At 40.4% G+C, this 16,394-nt stretch overlaps 1 protein-coding gene across 6 annotated transcripts in view; it reads left to right on the plus strand.

The window, feature by feature from the left end:
• The window catches only part of gria3b (glutamate receptor, ionotropic, AMPA 3b), a 374,879-nt gene that overhangs the window by 1,441 nt on the left and 357,044 nt on the right, over positions 1-16,394 (plus strand). The gene's annotated exons all lie outside the window — the stretch shown is intronic.

Genomic DNA, 16,394 nt, shown 5'->3' on the forward strand with positions numbered 1-16,394 from the left:
ATGTAACCTGTGTGTGTGTGGTTTAAAAAAACACCAACCTCTTGGTCAGCGGGAATAACATTTGATGTGGCAGCGTTCCTGTCAGTTACATCTCTTGCCATTCCCGTCGTGTTGACCCTCCCCGCTACAGGATGGAGAGAGAGGCTTTCAGTACAAATCCTAATTAATCTCTCAATCTAACCATCCACCGGGTTATTCGAGTTCCATTCATTTCCCTCCTGCTCTTGTAAGTAAGTGTCCCACCAGTTCCAGATGCTGCTTTCTTTTTTAGAACATTTATTTCCAGAGATTGCTTCGGGATATGGGGAAATCCTTAAGTGACCTTTTCCTGCTTTAATTGGATCCATCTCCCTGCATTTCAGCGCCACACTGACGCCTCTGACAGTGAACAGCAAACACTCCGGGATCACGTTTTCCAGCAATGCCAATCTCAAAGTTTTTTTTCCCCTTACACGCGAAATCTTTCCTCTCCGTTCTCTATCCACTTTCCTCATTTCTTTTCATCCCTCCCTCCCTCCTCCCCATCCCCCTCCCTCTTTCCCCATCCCCCTCCCTCTTTCCCCTTCTTCTCTTTGCCTTGTCTATGAAAGAATGTCAGGCGATTTTCTTTCAGGGACCACGGGGGCTGAATGTATGTGTATCTGACTTTAGAAAGTCACATTTGTATTCAGTAATGAAGGGTTCACGGAGGGAGATACACAGTGCACACACTCACTCACACACACACACTGCGGGGGAACATTTCAGCCAGCCAGTCAGTGCCTGGATGATTAGACCCTGCGAGGAATCGGCAGTAGGGTTCTGATGCGAAGTTGCTGTTTCATGCGCCAAATCTGAAGTTCGCAACATCGCTGAACGTTCAGCAAGTGCCACAGCATTGCGAGGCGTCAAGTGCGGCTCGTCCTATTTAAGATAAATGTGTGAAGCGGACGCCATGCAAACCTCAAGTCATCTCAGTGGCTGGAGACCGAGGCAGAATCCCGCCGTTGATCTTTTCGGGATAAGATGAGGTGGCACTGAAGTCGTCACTGTCCAGTTCTGTTCCCAAATGTCTTCGAGCACCAAGGTCCCCCTCCTTCTCCCCCTTGACACAGCGGCTGCCGAGCCTTTTCATTGCAGATTTCCAGCATCTGCGGCATTTTGCTTTCTGTACAAGTGTCCACCCCACTCTTATGGGATGTCCAAGTAAGCACCCCCCAGGAGAAAAACCATGTACTACTGAATAGATGTCAGTGTCAAGCAGTGAGCTCACCTAATACGGAACTGAATCATTGCAAAATATTAGAAGAATGATGATCAAGATGGAATGAAAAGCGGTGGGGCGTTTTTCTCTCCCTCTCTCTTCGTTGCACGGTCGATAAAACCTTGCAAATATTGACGAGAGAGAGATAGAGACACTATCTGGGCATCTGCAAAAGAAAACTATAAGGCAACAGATCACCGCAGAGACTGCTGTAGTCTGTAAATAAATCAACTTGCAGAAAGCCAGAATCTGCTTCTTATTCCTACCATTCAAAAATATGTTTTTCAGAATTGCTAAAACGAGGTTACAGGGAAATTGTGTCAAATATATGCTTCCATGAATGCAGAAATCTCCCTACATGAATGCAGGAGAACATTGTCAAAATGTCTTTCTCGAATGGAAGGGGTTAAGCGTGTCAAATTGCAATTATTTAACAATTGGGTGTATAATATGATTGGGGCGATCTATTGGGGAAATATTTATTCTTGCACTCTAAAAGGGGCGATTGTATTTGTTGAGACTGCAAATGGGGCCCTGGGATTTGGGACACGCTGCAACCCCTTCCTAGGGCACTCTGGTGATTTGCAGTGTGCAGTTGGTGGATTTCACTACTGGCATCTCGTGCAAATGAAATCACCTTGACATAGAAACGAACAGAGGAACCAGATGACCCAGAACACCAGCAATCCGCAAGGGCTTCTCCTGGCAGGCACCCGCCAGCCTGAGCATTGGTGTCTCCCGTGGCAATGCTCATTTCCACTCTACGCGCACGTCAGTTTCTGGGCAGCATAATGTCCGTGGAGGAGGGGGGAGATTTGCAAATGCAGGTGTCCATATCGTAACATGCAGAGACCGTTCTACCGCGGGATAAACGAGGTGCCTCTCCCTCACTGAGGCCGAGCATGGACATTCTTGCAATCGGAAGCTGCTTCATTTTTGCCTCTTTGTCTCTGCTTTAGCAACAAAGTTGCTCATTTCTCATTCTGTCACTTAACTAATGGTGTGAAACCTGGTTCCTGGGCTGAGCAATCGCCTCCCTATTCTCCGGTGCTCAGTGGGTAAACATTCTGCCGCTGCATCTCTGACTGAGATTCTTTTCCACACACCATCTACTTTCAACAGAATGTATTTATATAGAGGGAGGTTTATAATCCCTCCCCTACTTGCAGTTGGGATTCCAGTGAGACCCTGACAAAATGGGCAGCATCTGTTAAGATATGACTATGACTGTAACACTACATTTAGCTATGATTATGACCCTACATTCCGCACTCTGTCCTCTATGAATGGTATGCTTTGTATAGCATGCCAGAAACAATACATTTCACTGTATGCTAATACATGTGATTTATCAAAATAAATCAAATTAAAAGATGCTGAGTTCACACTGATTAATTTCCTACATCCCTTTTTAACTCTTATCAAATTTTATAAATGACTACCAGTTTTAGACTACAAGGACTTATAATGGTGCCAGAGATATAATTCAGTACTTAATTCAAAATTTGAAACCTACGACACGTAATGGATCAAGTAATTAATGGCTAGTTGGCAATTTCCTACTTTTAGCATTAATTAGATTCATTCAGTATCTATTTACTATTCGAGTACATCCAATCAGAGAAAACTAAAGGATTAAAAATCTAGTTCCAGATATTAACAGCCATGAAAACATGTATTTGACAATCATGGTCGCATAAGCAAGGACTTGTAATCTTTTCCTCAGTAGATCACGTTTTGACAATCATTACATTTTCCCTTCAGCATGAAGTGGACAAAACACAGATATTGATTGTGTGACAGCTACAGGACACCATCAACACGATGAGGCTGATTGGGGAGTGATAGCAAAGAAGACTGAGCTCCTCTCTTTGCACTATAGGCATATTAAGGCCAACCCTAAAATGATTGCAGACCTATCAACGCCCACTCTGGAGTGAGGTTCATTCATTTTGGCTAAAAATGAGACTGATTTTGACACAGTTCACTCTCTTTCAAGAAATTGCAGCATACTGTGCTTAAACACTTTGCACTTGGCCTTTCTGAATACATTTCCCTCTTAACATTTGCCTGGTGTTGACAGTGTCTGCCATTATTGCCATTTTACTGAGGCCCTTCTGTTGCCAATGTCTGAATAAATCAGACTCGAGTTTATTTTTATGGATGTTTTGGGGACGTTTTGTAATTTCTTTGATTTTTTTTGCATGAAGCCACAAACTAATAACATATGCTGAAAAGCATTATTATCTCTTCAGTTTACTATTGTAATTTGATTATAAATTCAAGTGATTTGCATGTCAGAGTATGTGAGATAATTAAATTAATAACTTTAATCATTAATATTAAACCATCATTTTTGACTTATGTTGTCTTAAATATAATTAAAATTAATCTATTAATTTTACAAATCAGATAGTAAACGGGTTGTTAATGTATTGCATTATTTCCCCGCTTGTAAATATTCAGAGCTGACATTACTATTCTCAAATAAATAAAGGCAAAATACTGCAGATGCTGGAATCTGAAACAAATACAGGAAGTGCTGGAAACTCTCAGCAGATTTGACAGCATCTGTGTAGAGAGAGCCAATGTTTGGAGTCTGGCTGACCTTCCATTATTATATTAATTGTAATATTGTTTATAATCTCAGTGCTAGCCACTGCTTCTGTTGCGAGGAACAATGGATTTTCCAGCAATCAGATTGGTTGGCAGGACTAAACGTGGCGCAGAAGTCTCATCTTCACCTAGTTAACTCTCTAAGTGTATTGTATTGACTATTAGTATTCTTAAGTTCACTATAAAAAGATATTTTAGTGTTTGTTTTTTTTTTCTGTTAATACTTAATATAGCATATTCTTGAAAATTAGACCTAGTGAAAGCTAAGAAACAATTGGCAGTTTATCAAGCTCTTAGTGATTATCAAAAAAAAAGGTACAGTAACAGCAGTGTTCACACATAAATGCATTACACAAATAATAGCTCTGATTTTCTTCTGATTGTCCAGAGGTATAGATAACAATTTAAGTGAAGTTCAGGAAGCACTTCAATCGTCAGTACGATCTGATGTTGAATTGCAATAAAAGCAAAGTATGAACTACTCGACTGATTTGTCGAACTGGTATAACATTGGTCAGGAAAATTTGCTGAGATTAAAATAACACAATAGTAACTCAGTGCTGTTCAAGCCTGTAGCACAATGGCAACGTGTAAGAATAAAGTAAGAATCAAATACAGCGATAAGGCAAGGGTCACAATTTTTTTCAACTTAAAGCCATAGAGGCCCTGACATTACAGATCATCTTCAAAGTAAAAGGGTTAATTAAGTGAATTTCAACAGAGGTTGGTAGCGATGGTGCTTGATGGATTTAACCTCCAAAGGCAGCAATTTTGCTTCTTGAGTCACTGTATAAACAAAGTCTGTGTTAGGGAATTAATGCTTTTCACATCCTTGTCTATCTGACAAACGTGAGGAATATTAACTTAATAGCAACCTCTGCTGGAATTCATGCATTCACTTACTGAACTCTTTTTCAATCTGAATATAACACTGTCACGTTTTCTGGTAGTCAGAGCAGAGGGACGTACTCTTCTCAAGCCGAGCAATGTTTCCACATGGTACATAAATCTATCCTAATCATGTCAATTCAATGTTTTCAAGTAATTATAATCATAAAAGCACCATGTGTTGTAACAATTCCAATTCACAGAGTGGGTGTGTGAGTAAACAACCAAGGAATCAGCTGCTCTGTGTAGATTATGAGTTCCACTTGTATTATTTCAGCCTGATTGCTTAGCCTTTGCTGTGGGATTTGTAAGTTTGCAGTCTTGCTCCTCCTTCTGCCTCTCTGTCCCCTTTGAAATTGGATGAATTTATCTTCTGATATTCTCTATCCATTCATCATCTGGTTGGCTGGCTGGCCAACCTTGAACAGGTGCATATCCCCTCAACAGCTTGAAAGCAATTAATCACATTTTATCATTCACAAGTTTTACCTTTTGTCACAGATTTAGCTCTGTTATCAATAGTACACATAGGAATGATCACTTCTCATCTTGAATGAACTTAAAAACAAAAATCTAACCTCAAAAATTCAGATCTTATTAGATGTTTATCCATCTTTTTAAGTGCTTTATCCGACTCGCGTTCCTTTTGAAAATCAGGATACTAAAAAAAACACAATTGCCTTCTGTTTTTCAATTTATAAGGCATTTTTTCAGTAAATTATTTTAAACAAATATTTTTCACAAAAAGGCAAATTTAATTACAAGCGTGGTTTATAGAGCATAGCAGATGCTCATGCAAAGAGAACATGGTGGAGTTTCCCATTAACTCAGTGGGTAAGGGTAATGTCTGACTGGACTAGTAAGTAATATGGATGAGAAAAATGAAGCCTGATCTAGGTCGATAGTCAGTTAGCTAATACTAGCAGGAAAAGCAGTGAGGCACTACAAATGGTTTTGGTGTGCCCAGGGGAGGAAAGAGGTATATTAAATTTAACCTGGATTCCTTGTTATTGAGTGAATAATTGTAGAAAGTCATCTTAAAAAGATGGATCAATGTAGACTAGGATCAGGTTTGGCCGCAATGCCATTCACACTTCCAATGGTCAAACATCCTCACAACATTCACCATCTAAGCTCACTGTAGAAGCAATGAGCACTTGGGCTAGGTACCCAAGAAAGGCCACCATTACCTGAAGAACTGAACACCAGAATGAGTGGCTAGCATCAGTTGAGCAGATAAAAATACCCATCCTAGAATGATTTATATGGCCGACAGCTGAAACTTTAATGGTGAAGTTTTGCTTCAATAACTTTATAATATTGTATTGTACCTTCAGCAAGCAATAGATGTCATCAGCCTGTGGGCAAGTAGAAAACATCAGTGCATCCAACAATGTGTCTGTAAACAGTCTGTTCTTGTGCAGTAATTTATCACTCAATGAACTGAGAAGTGTTTTGTTGGGATTTTTTCCAAATATTCTGAATGAATTCTGCGAGTCAAACTTCTGATTGCTTTTAAAGCTGAGCTCAGTGGAAATCACACTTGCATTCATAGATTGCCTTCATTGAAATTAGTGTCATTTCAAAAATGTAAAAATCCATTCTGTTATTTTTCCAAACTTGAAAATATGTCCTGAATCGAAGATTAATTACACACCATGTACAATGCTGTTCCTTGGCCTGTCATCAATTGAATCATCAAAGATACTAATAAAGATAGAATCTAATTCAGAAATAATTCTGTATTGGGAAAAAATGCATTTGTCATTACTAGATGTTTTTAGTTTATATTGATATTTTGAGTTACGCTTACTGTTAAAGTTTGGAGTAGTACTTAGTTCCTTTTCTTCTCTGATGTCAAAACATCTGGCACAGTGGTTAGCACTGCTGCATCACAGCGCCAGGGACCGCGGTTCAATTCCAGCCTTGGGTGACTGTGCAAAGTCTGCACATTCTCTCCGTGTCTGTGTGGGTTTCCTCTGTGTGTTCCAGTTTCCTCTCACAGTCCAAAAGATGTGCTGGTTAGATGTATTGGCCATGCTAAATTCTCCCTCAGCATACCCAAACAGGTGCCAGAGTGGGCAGCTAGGGGTTTTCACAGTAACTTCATTGCAGAGCTAATGTAAGCCAACTTGTGACATAATAAATAACTTTAACTTTAAACTGTCTCTCAACTAAAATTAACTTAAAGCACATATTAAATGCATGATTGGAATTAGACGCATAGGCACAAGAGACATCCTGTTATACCCTGGAAGTAATTTCCAAGCACATCACAGCAGTGTGTTGAATATCTTTATAAAAAGATTAATAAGGACTTGCATTAATATATATCATATCTATTAGAAACATCTCAAAGTGCTTTGCAGACAATGAAATACTTTTGACAACGTGTTTAATATCTTGTTTGAAGGATGATACCAATAAAATTGTATTCCTTCTGCACTGCAGTTGATTGTCATCTTTGATTGTCTATGGCAGTTTAACATGAAAGTATATAATTTCCTCTTGTGAGACAGAATTTAATGTAGAGATGTAGTACATCCCTAAACTGTACAGTAACTTGTATTTTGTTCGTCTGGAATTTAATTAAGATTCAAGTTGTAAAATCTAGATTTTCGAGGATGCTTTACAAAGTAAGTTTTATTGATGTCACATTTTAAAATACTTTCATTTAAATAATCTCGATTCAAATAACAAATTCATAGGTTAAAGGAGCGTGACTATCTCTACAAATGAGAAAATCTGAAAAAAATGTTTGTATTTAAATTGAGTGGCTTCCCTCTTCCCCTTAGGCATATTGCCTCAAACAATTCTTTGCAACTATTATATCACATTAAGCTCAGATATGATTTTTGTGAACACAGCTGATTTTTAACACTGCGGTCCAAATGTTCCCGTCCAGCTAATGGTGATAGTAATATGGTTCACCGTTATTAACCTGCAAATGGTACAGCAACTCCAGGCAAAGAGGAGAATTATACTTACCTTCAAATTGCCAAAGTTTGTTGATCAAATCATGCTGCAATGCCATTGGCACCTCGTTACCTGGCTTACCATTGAAAAATGTGGAATGGTGCAAGGTTACCGTATTTGCAGGAGAGATATGAACTAAACTTGCCATAAAAATCTTGCCCATTCCAATCTAAGAACCCTTTTAATAATGTGATAGGTATTAATTATTGCAAAATAATATAACTATTGCAAGGAATGTAACTCCACACCTGCATATTAGTTGTGACTCACTTAGTCACACTCTCCCCATTGAATGACAAGGTTGAAAGTTCAAGTCCTTTTCCAGGACTTGAACACAAAGATCTGCACTGAGGAAGTTCTGCAGTTTTGGAGATAGGATGAGATGTTAAACTGTCAGGTGAATGAAACAGATTCCACGGTTGTATTTTGAACAAGAGCAAGGAGTCATCCCTGGTTAATATTTATCCCTCAAACAACATCACCTAAACAGATTATGAGGCCGTTATCACATTGCCGTTCAGGGAACTTTCTACGTGTAAATTGGCTGCCATGTTTCCTACATTACTGCAGCGATTACATTGGCTTGAAAGTGCTTTGGGATGTTCACTGGTTGTGGAAAACATGACTTAAATCCAAGGGCAAGTGTTTTCCCATTGTGGTTTTTCCTGCTCCACCAGGCAACAAGTCAACGGGGAGCGCATCCTGCCACTTACATCACCACTCAGCGAGTTAACTAGGTGAAGATGAGACTTCTGCGCCATGTTTAGCCCTGCCAACCAATCTGATTGCTGGAAAATCCATTGTTCCTCGCAACAGAAGCAGTGGCTAGCACTGAGATTATAAACAATCTTCGGATTCCCAGAATCCATGGAGAAGAGAGGAGAGGAGGAGAGGACCTTGATGGAGAGACCAGAGGGGGGGAGAGAACCTTTTTGGGGCCAGACTTTGGGGGGCTCACAATTTTGAAAGGGACCCCTGAGGACAGAAAGCGGTTACCTACCTGGCTTCCTCCCTTGCTCTGAACTCTTCCCATGATGCGGAGATGCCGGCATTGGATCGGGTTAAGCACAGTAAGAAGTCTCACAACACTAGGTTAAAGTCCAACAGGTTTATTTGGTAGCACAAGCCACAAGCTTTTGGAGCACTGCCCCTTCATCAGATGAGTGGGAGCTATGTTCACAAACAGGGCATATATAGACACAAACTCAATTTATAAGATAAAGATTGGAATGCAAGTCTTTACAGGTAATCAAGTCTTAAAGGTAATGAGAATGTGAGTGAAGGAGGGTTAAGCACAGGTTAAAGAGATATGTATTGTCTCCAGCCAGTTAGTGAGATATTGCAAGCCCAAGCAAGTCATGGGAGTTACTGATAGTGTGACATGAACCCAAGATCCTGATTGAGGCCGTCCTTGTGTGTGGAATTTGGCTATCAGTTTCTGCTCAGCGATTCTGCGTAGCCATGTGTCATGAAGGCCACCTTGGAGAACACTTAACTGAAGATCAAAGGCTGGATGCCCATGACTGTTGAAGTGTTCCCCAACTGGAAGAGAACTCCTGCTTGGTGATTGTTGAGTGGTGTTCATTCATCCATTGTCGTAGAGTCTGCATGGTCTCCCCAATGTAGCATGCCTTGGGACATTCTTTCCTGCAGCGTATCAGGTAGACAGCATTGACCGAGTTACAAGAGTATGTACCGTGTACCTGGTGGATGGTATTCTCACGTGAGATGATGATATCTGTGTCAATGATCTGGCATGCCTTGTGTACTCTACACCAATCGGATTACCTGGAAAATCCATTGTTCCTCGCAGCAATAGCATTGCTGCAACTGCCTCAGTACTCAATGCTAACAACTGCCAATCTTCAGATGCAATTTTACAACTCATCCACTTCATCCTGGACCACTACGTCTTCACCTTCAACAACCAGTTCTTCTTCCACACACACGGAACAGCCATGGGGACCAAGTTCACGTCTCAATATGCCAATATCTTCATGCACAGGTTCGAACAAGACCCCTTTACTGCACAGGATCTTCAACTGATGTTATACACTAGATACATCAATGAAGTTTTCTTCCTTTTGGACTCACGGTGAACAATCACTGAAACAACTATATGATGAAATCAACAAGTTCCATCCCACCATCAGACCCATCATGGACTACTCTCCGGAATCGGTTGCATTTTTGGAAACACATATCTCCATCAAGGATGGCCACCTCAACACTTCGCTGTACTGCAAGCCCATGGATAAACTCACAATGCTCCACTTCTCCAGCTTCCACCCTAAACACGTTAAAGAAGCCATCCCCTATTGACAAGCCCACCGAATACACAGGATCGGCTCAGATGAGGAGCATTGCAACAGACACCTCCAGACGCTGAAAAATGCCCTCGTTTGAACAGGATATGGCGCTCGACTCATCAATCGACAATTCTGATCTGCCACAGCGAAAAACCACACTGACCTCCTCAGAAGACAAACACAGGACATGACGGACAAAGTGCTCTTCGTCGTCCAGTACTTCCCCGGAGCGGAGAAGCTATGACATCTTCACCAGAGCCTTCAACATGACATTGATGAAGATGAACATCTCGCCAAGGCCATCCCCACACCCCCACTTCTTGAGTTCAATCAACCGCACAACCTCAAACAGACCACTGTCCGCAGCAAACTACCCAGCCTTCAGTAGAACAGTGACCATGACACACAACCCTGCCATCGCAACCTCTGCAAGACGTGCCGAATCATCAACATGGATGCCATCATCTCATGTGAGAACACTATCCACCAGGTACACGGTACATACTCTTGTGACTCAGCCAACATTGTCTACCTGATACGCTGCAGGAAAGGATGTCCCGAGGCATGATACGTTGGGGAAAGCATGCAGACGCTATGACAATGGATGAATGAACACCACTCGACAATCACCAGGCAGGAGTGTTCTCTCCCTGTTGGGGAACACTTCAGCAGTCATGGGCATTCAACCTCTGATCTTTGGGTAAGCGGTGTCCAAGGCGGTCTTCACAACACACGACAATGCAGAGTCGCTGAGCAGAAACTGATTCTGCACACGTGAGGATGGCCTCAACTGAGATCTTGGGTCCATGTCACACTATCTTTAACCCCCTCGAATTGCCTGGGCTTGCAAAATCTCACTTACTGTCCTGGCTGGAGACAATACACATCTCTTTAACCTGTGCTTAACCCTCTCTCCACTCACATTGTCTATACCTTTAAGACTTGATTATCTGTAAAGACTCGCATTCCAAACATTATCTTGTAAATTGAGTTTGTATCTATATACGCCCTGTTTGTCAACACAGCTTCCACTCACCTGATGAAGGGGCAGTACTCTGAAAGCTTGTGGCTTGTGCTACCAAATAAACCTGTTGGACTTTAACCTGGTGTTGTGAGAGTTCTTACCGAGCTCTTCCCGCCAAGCCTCAGAAAGTGACCCTAAGTTGTGAAGAGTTGGCTGATAAGGGTTTGTTAGGTCTCCTCTCCTCTGCTCTGCCCTAAAATTGCAGATATGTCAGGGCTGGGCAGGAGGATAGCGAGAATGCCATCCAGGAAATGTCGTGGGAAACATACTGGGGGGACCTTCCTATCCTGCTTCAAGTCTATTTTCTTTCTTTCAGGTCTTAATTATTATTGAAGTTTAAAAAAAATTAAACTTCTCCTTTTATGTCTCTCTTTTCTCTTTCCCTTAATCCATTCTTTCTTTCCCCCTCTTACTCTTTCTGTACTGAATTCACTCACTCTACTGTGCACTTCTTTTTCAGTCCTTGGGCTGTTAATTTTACTAGCATCAGTTTGCTGCTTAAGGAGATAGGCAGTTGCTTATCCTGTTCATTATGTTTCCAGATGTTCAGTTTCTCTTGCTGCAATTCTGCCATCTCACCCATCCAACAATTTTCCATGCAAAAAGCTAAAGAACCATAAATGTGTGAAGGCAAGTCCAACTAATGGCAGATACTGTTTGATGCCTCTGTCAGAATAATATTTGACCAATTATGTTTCAAATCCAGTGGCAGGCTAAATCTGAGACAAAAGTTAATCCTTGCTTGAAATGTCGTGTAAAAAGAAATTTGTTAAAAAATTATTTGGCTTGAAATCACGCTGTGTAACATTAGCAGCTGAATATGTTAACAGTTGGATTATTACCATTTCCTGCAGTTAGTGCACAATTAGAGAGAAATCACATTAGGTGGGATTAGCATACCAACCTGTTAATGCAATCGTATGAGATTTATTTTTCTTCTATTTTAATAGTTTCATTAACTGTTTAATAAATGAACTAAAATATCTATTAAGATGGTCCGTGGTAACTTTTCAGATGAATGCAGGAATAAATTGGTGTGAAACAAACTGTACAATTTCCTTCAATTGTACATAGTACTGAACAAAGTGATTACAAACAACTATTAATTCCTTCTTAAATACATCTCATGTTGCAATCTCTGCATAGAACAGAATCCATGGAATTCCTACAGTGCAGAAGGAGGTCATTTAGCCCATTGAACCAGCCTGACTCTCCAAAAGAACAATGAACCTAGGCCCCATCCCCATGACCCTGTGCACTTATTGTGATCAGTCCCCCTAATCTGCATATATTTGGACACCAAGGGGCAACTTAGCATGGCCATTCCACTAACCTGCACATCATTGGTTTGTGGGAGGAAAATGGAGAACCCGGAGGAAACCCCGCGAACACAAAGAGAATGTGTAACCTCCACACAGTCACCCAAGGCTGGGGGGGTGGATGATAATCATCTGAGATCAGTGATAACTCCTAAAGGCCAATTACCCATTTAAATTACTTTCTCATCCATTTGGTAAATAAATGATGAATATAATCCAAGGTAAAGGCAGAAATGAACTAAATATGGGCAGTAAACATTCCTTTCCTCCTAAAACTGCCAAATAGTAATGAAAATATTTTCCTTTATCTTCTTTAAGAGTTTGTGCACAGAGCAAAATATTACAGAAGACACAAAATTCCTTCTTAAAAAATGGACCCTAACGTGTAATTACTATAGAATCACCTCACATGTTTGATTGCTAGAGCACTGGGTTGGCATGTACGAATCCAAGTTTTGAATATAAAGGCATAATTTTCTCAGCTAAGTGGGCAGATTCTGAAGCATGAGGGAGTGAAAATGACATCAGGTCCAAACCCAACACCATCCTGCCCTTTTCCAGCTTTTACACCGGCAAATTTTGAGTCCCTTATGGAAACTCCTTGGCTTGAGTAGATCAGCAATTGAGCCAATTAAAAAAGGCAATCGAAAACCTTCTTGACCCTGGATTCCTTCTTTCCCAACAGCCCACAGGTTCCACATTGTGTCTGTTCCTCACCAAGATCACTAAGGATCCTGGCACAGGATTCATTGGCACAGTGAAAAGAGCTTCTTTAGTGAAACGGACAAGCTGAGAGGGCTTTGTTCAGTTACACTGAAGATCTCCAATCATAGTCAGGTAAGAGGCTGCTGTTCAAAGCACTTCTTTCACAGAGAGTGCAATCACTGCTTGGCAGGTGATTGCCAACTCTTTGGAAAACACTTCAACTGCCCATTCATTTTACTTTCCATTGAAGTCAAAAAGGAATGGGGAGTTAGATGGGTGGCTAATCAGATCCTACAAGCTTTATGTCGATGGGTTGGGTTAAAATTGTCCCGATATCTATCTTTTGGTTAAACAGGACCTCTCAACCTAATTCAAGTAACGGTTTTAAAACTCCTCTCTGTCAAAGAGGTTCTGTAAATGTCAACAATTGCGTGTTACGTTTCAAAAGACATCTTCTGTTGTGCAAAGGAATATGATATTATGGCTGAAATTGTTTGTCTTTCACTTTGCAACAATAGAAATAATCCAATAGTAAGAATACAAATAATACAGTCGTCTGGTGTGTCTCTCGGATCCAGTGACTGCATCCGAAAACATACAAATTTAAATTGTATTACTGTTATTTGTTATAAAGAAGATGAAAATCAAGCGTGAGTAAGCAGTAACAGCTGAAGAATTTACTCTCTATTAGTTTATTTGTTAAACTCATTCCAAAAATACAACTCTTTGTCATGCATTAGTGGCTCTACTTTTGGTCCATCAGACTGTTTAACTCTAATAGACCATCCACAAACCTAATATTTAAGGAATTTGTTTATTTTTGCTTCTTCTAAATCTGTATAATCAAATTCATCCAACGCTCACATGAATCAAGCTTTAAATTATTTATAATGCCGGAAACTTCATTTATTTTATGCATTACGGTTTTATCATTCTCTGTAAAACAAGCTACTTAATTTGAAAAATATACCTTGTACTGCTTTGGTAGCACTTCCTAAGGCCTTCATTATAATTCTACACAGTGCTATTAACAATAGTTGGTAAAAACATGTTCTACAGACTGGCAAGGATATTCATCACTCAGAGGGTAATCAACTGTCACTGCACAAAATGAAGAGGGAAATGAAAAATATTAGATTAACAATTAATTTTGAAAAGAATCAAAGCAATGTCATTGAGGAGCGTGTTCTACATAATAGTTATTTCATGCTGACTGTCTCAAAGTCCAAAAGTACCAAATTTATTTTATTGTAAACACATTGCAGATGGTCTGTTGTTATTTACATGAACTTTACTTGAAAATATCAGAACAACTTATTAATTTAAGTTCTAATACCTTGCAACGTTCATTGGGAAGTAGGATTTGACAGTTATAAATGAATGTTAGTGCCCAGAGTGTTACAAATGATGGAACATGCAGTTTGATTTTTGGGCAATATTTTTTCTGAGGTGTCCATTGTACTCCAGACAGACAAGATCCTCAAAAGGGTCAAGAAGTGTCATCTTTTTTCTGACCTGGAGCTGGAGTTCTTCTGGCGAACTGTAAACGTTTGACACCAAAAGCAATTGAACTCTGACTGACCTCAGGATGTATATGGAGCCAGTTTCTATCAGACAGTAGCTGAGCAATGGTCTTGAGGATATGAATTATCAGATCAACTTTGCAACCAGACTTCAGTGTCCAAACCATCCATGAGCAAAGTTTGAGCAGACCACCTCATTTTGTTAATAAAGCTGTCATCAAATTGAATCAGTTTGTAGCATTCTAACATTTGTGTCAGAAAAATATAGGTTTGTGTTGCAGAACATATCTTTGCGTTCATTCTTGAAGTTGGTGCTTACTTTGAAATATTGAGGAACAATTACATTATTGGAGTTGCTGCCCTTTAGGTGCAATGTTAACTGACAGCACAATCTGCATATTCCATTGGTTCGAATGAGCATTAACAATCCTATGACATAATCGGAAAAAAGCAATTACTGCTCCTGGTATCTTCAGTCAACCAATCAGTATCCCACTCATTGAGACATGGAGATATACAACACAGAAATAGGCCCTTCTGCCCAACTCATCCTTGCTGACCAGATTTCCTAAATTAGCCCCATTTGGCCCATATTCCTCTAAAACTTTCCCATCCATGTACCTGTCCAAATGTCTTTTAAATATTGCAATTGTGTCCGCCTTTCCCATCTCCCCTGGCAGCTCGTTCCATATATGCACCACCCTCTGTGTGAAAAAGTTGCCCATCAGGTCCCTTTTAAATCTTTCCCCTTAGACCTATGCCCTCTAGTTTTGGACTCCCCTACCCTGGGGAAAAGACCTTATCTATGCCCCGCATGATTTTGTAAGCCTTTAAAACTTCTTGCTGCTTGTGGAGTCTTGATGTACTCAAAATGGCTGCTCTTCAAAGTAATTTTTGGTATGTGAAGATCTTTGAAATATTGCTTCCAAACTAATAAGGATCGATGTAATTGCAAGGTTTTTTTTGTTACCAGGCAACATGCAATGAATGACATCAGCAGCCATTTGTTGATGTGTGGGATGTTCCATGCAAAACTCTTTAATTACTCTGAGTTGTGCCTTTTAGACTGACGTTGTGGCCAAGGACAGGAATTTATGTAGCAAGCAGTTCTTATTATTTCTCATGCATTGAACTGTCTCGCTTGGTTTCACTCTCTATGGTAATATTAAATTCAATATGGAAAGTAAGCCTTGGCAAATTTATAATTCTACGCATGTGGTGGTTGTCCCTTTTAAAAACAATGCAGCAGAGCAGGGTTAACTGGCTTGAGGGACCAATTGGGATGGACAATGAGTCCTGCCTTAGGAAGAAGACTTTCTGAAGGCATGTAGAAACATTTCGGCTGAACTTTTCCTGTCTCGCCCTGCGGGAATCGTAGCGGGTGAGGCTGAAAATTGGACGGACTCTTCAAAGGTCCGTTGAACTCAGGCAGGAATTTCCAGTCTAGGGGCGCACACAGCTGGAAATTTCTTGCCTGTATATGCTGGGACAGCCATTTTGGGTGTGGGGAAGTCAGGGGTTGGGAGGTTGGTGTAGAGTGGTGGCTGCTGGCCTCTATACAATTTTTCCCTGTTAATAAATACCTGATGAAGTCTGTAGTGTGCATCATTACAAAGCATCGTAAATTGAAAGCCAGAATAAGATGCAGAACACTCCTGAATTCGCAGGACTTCATGCTTTATGAATAAACTAAATTAGCAATCTTATTGCAATGTTTATTCTGCTCCCAAAAGCTCAATTCTTAAAGGGCAAATGTTAACATATGAAAAATGTGTTATTCATGAGCTGTCT

The sequence above is a fragment of the Carcharhinus amblyrhynchos genome, chromosome 4 (genome assembly GCF_965287045.1).
Source record: "Carcharhinus amblyrhynchos chromosome 4, sCarAmb.v2.hapA, whole genome shotgun sequence".
Taxonomy (NCBI): domain Eukaryota; kingdom Metazoa; phylum Chordata; class Chondrichthyes; order Carcharhiniformes; family Carcharhinidae; genus Carcharhinus; species Carcharhinus amblyrhynchos.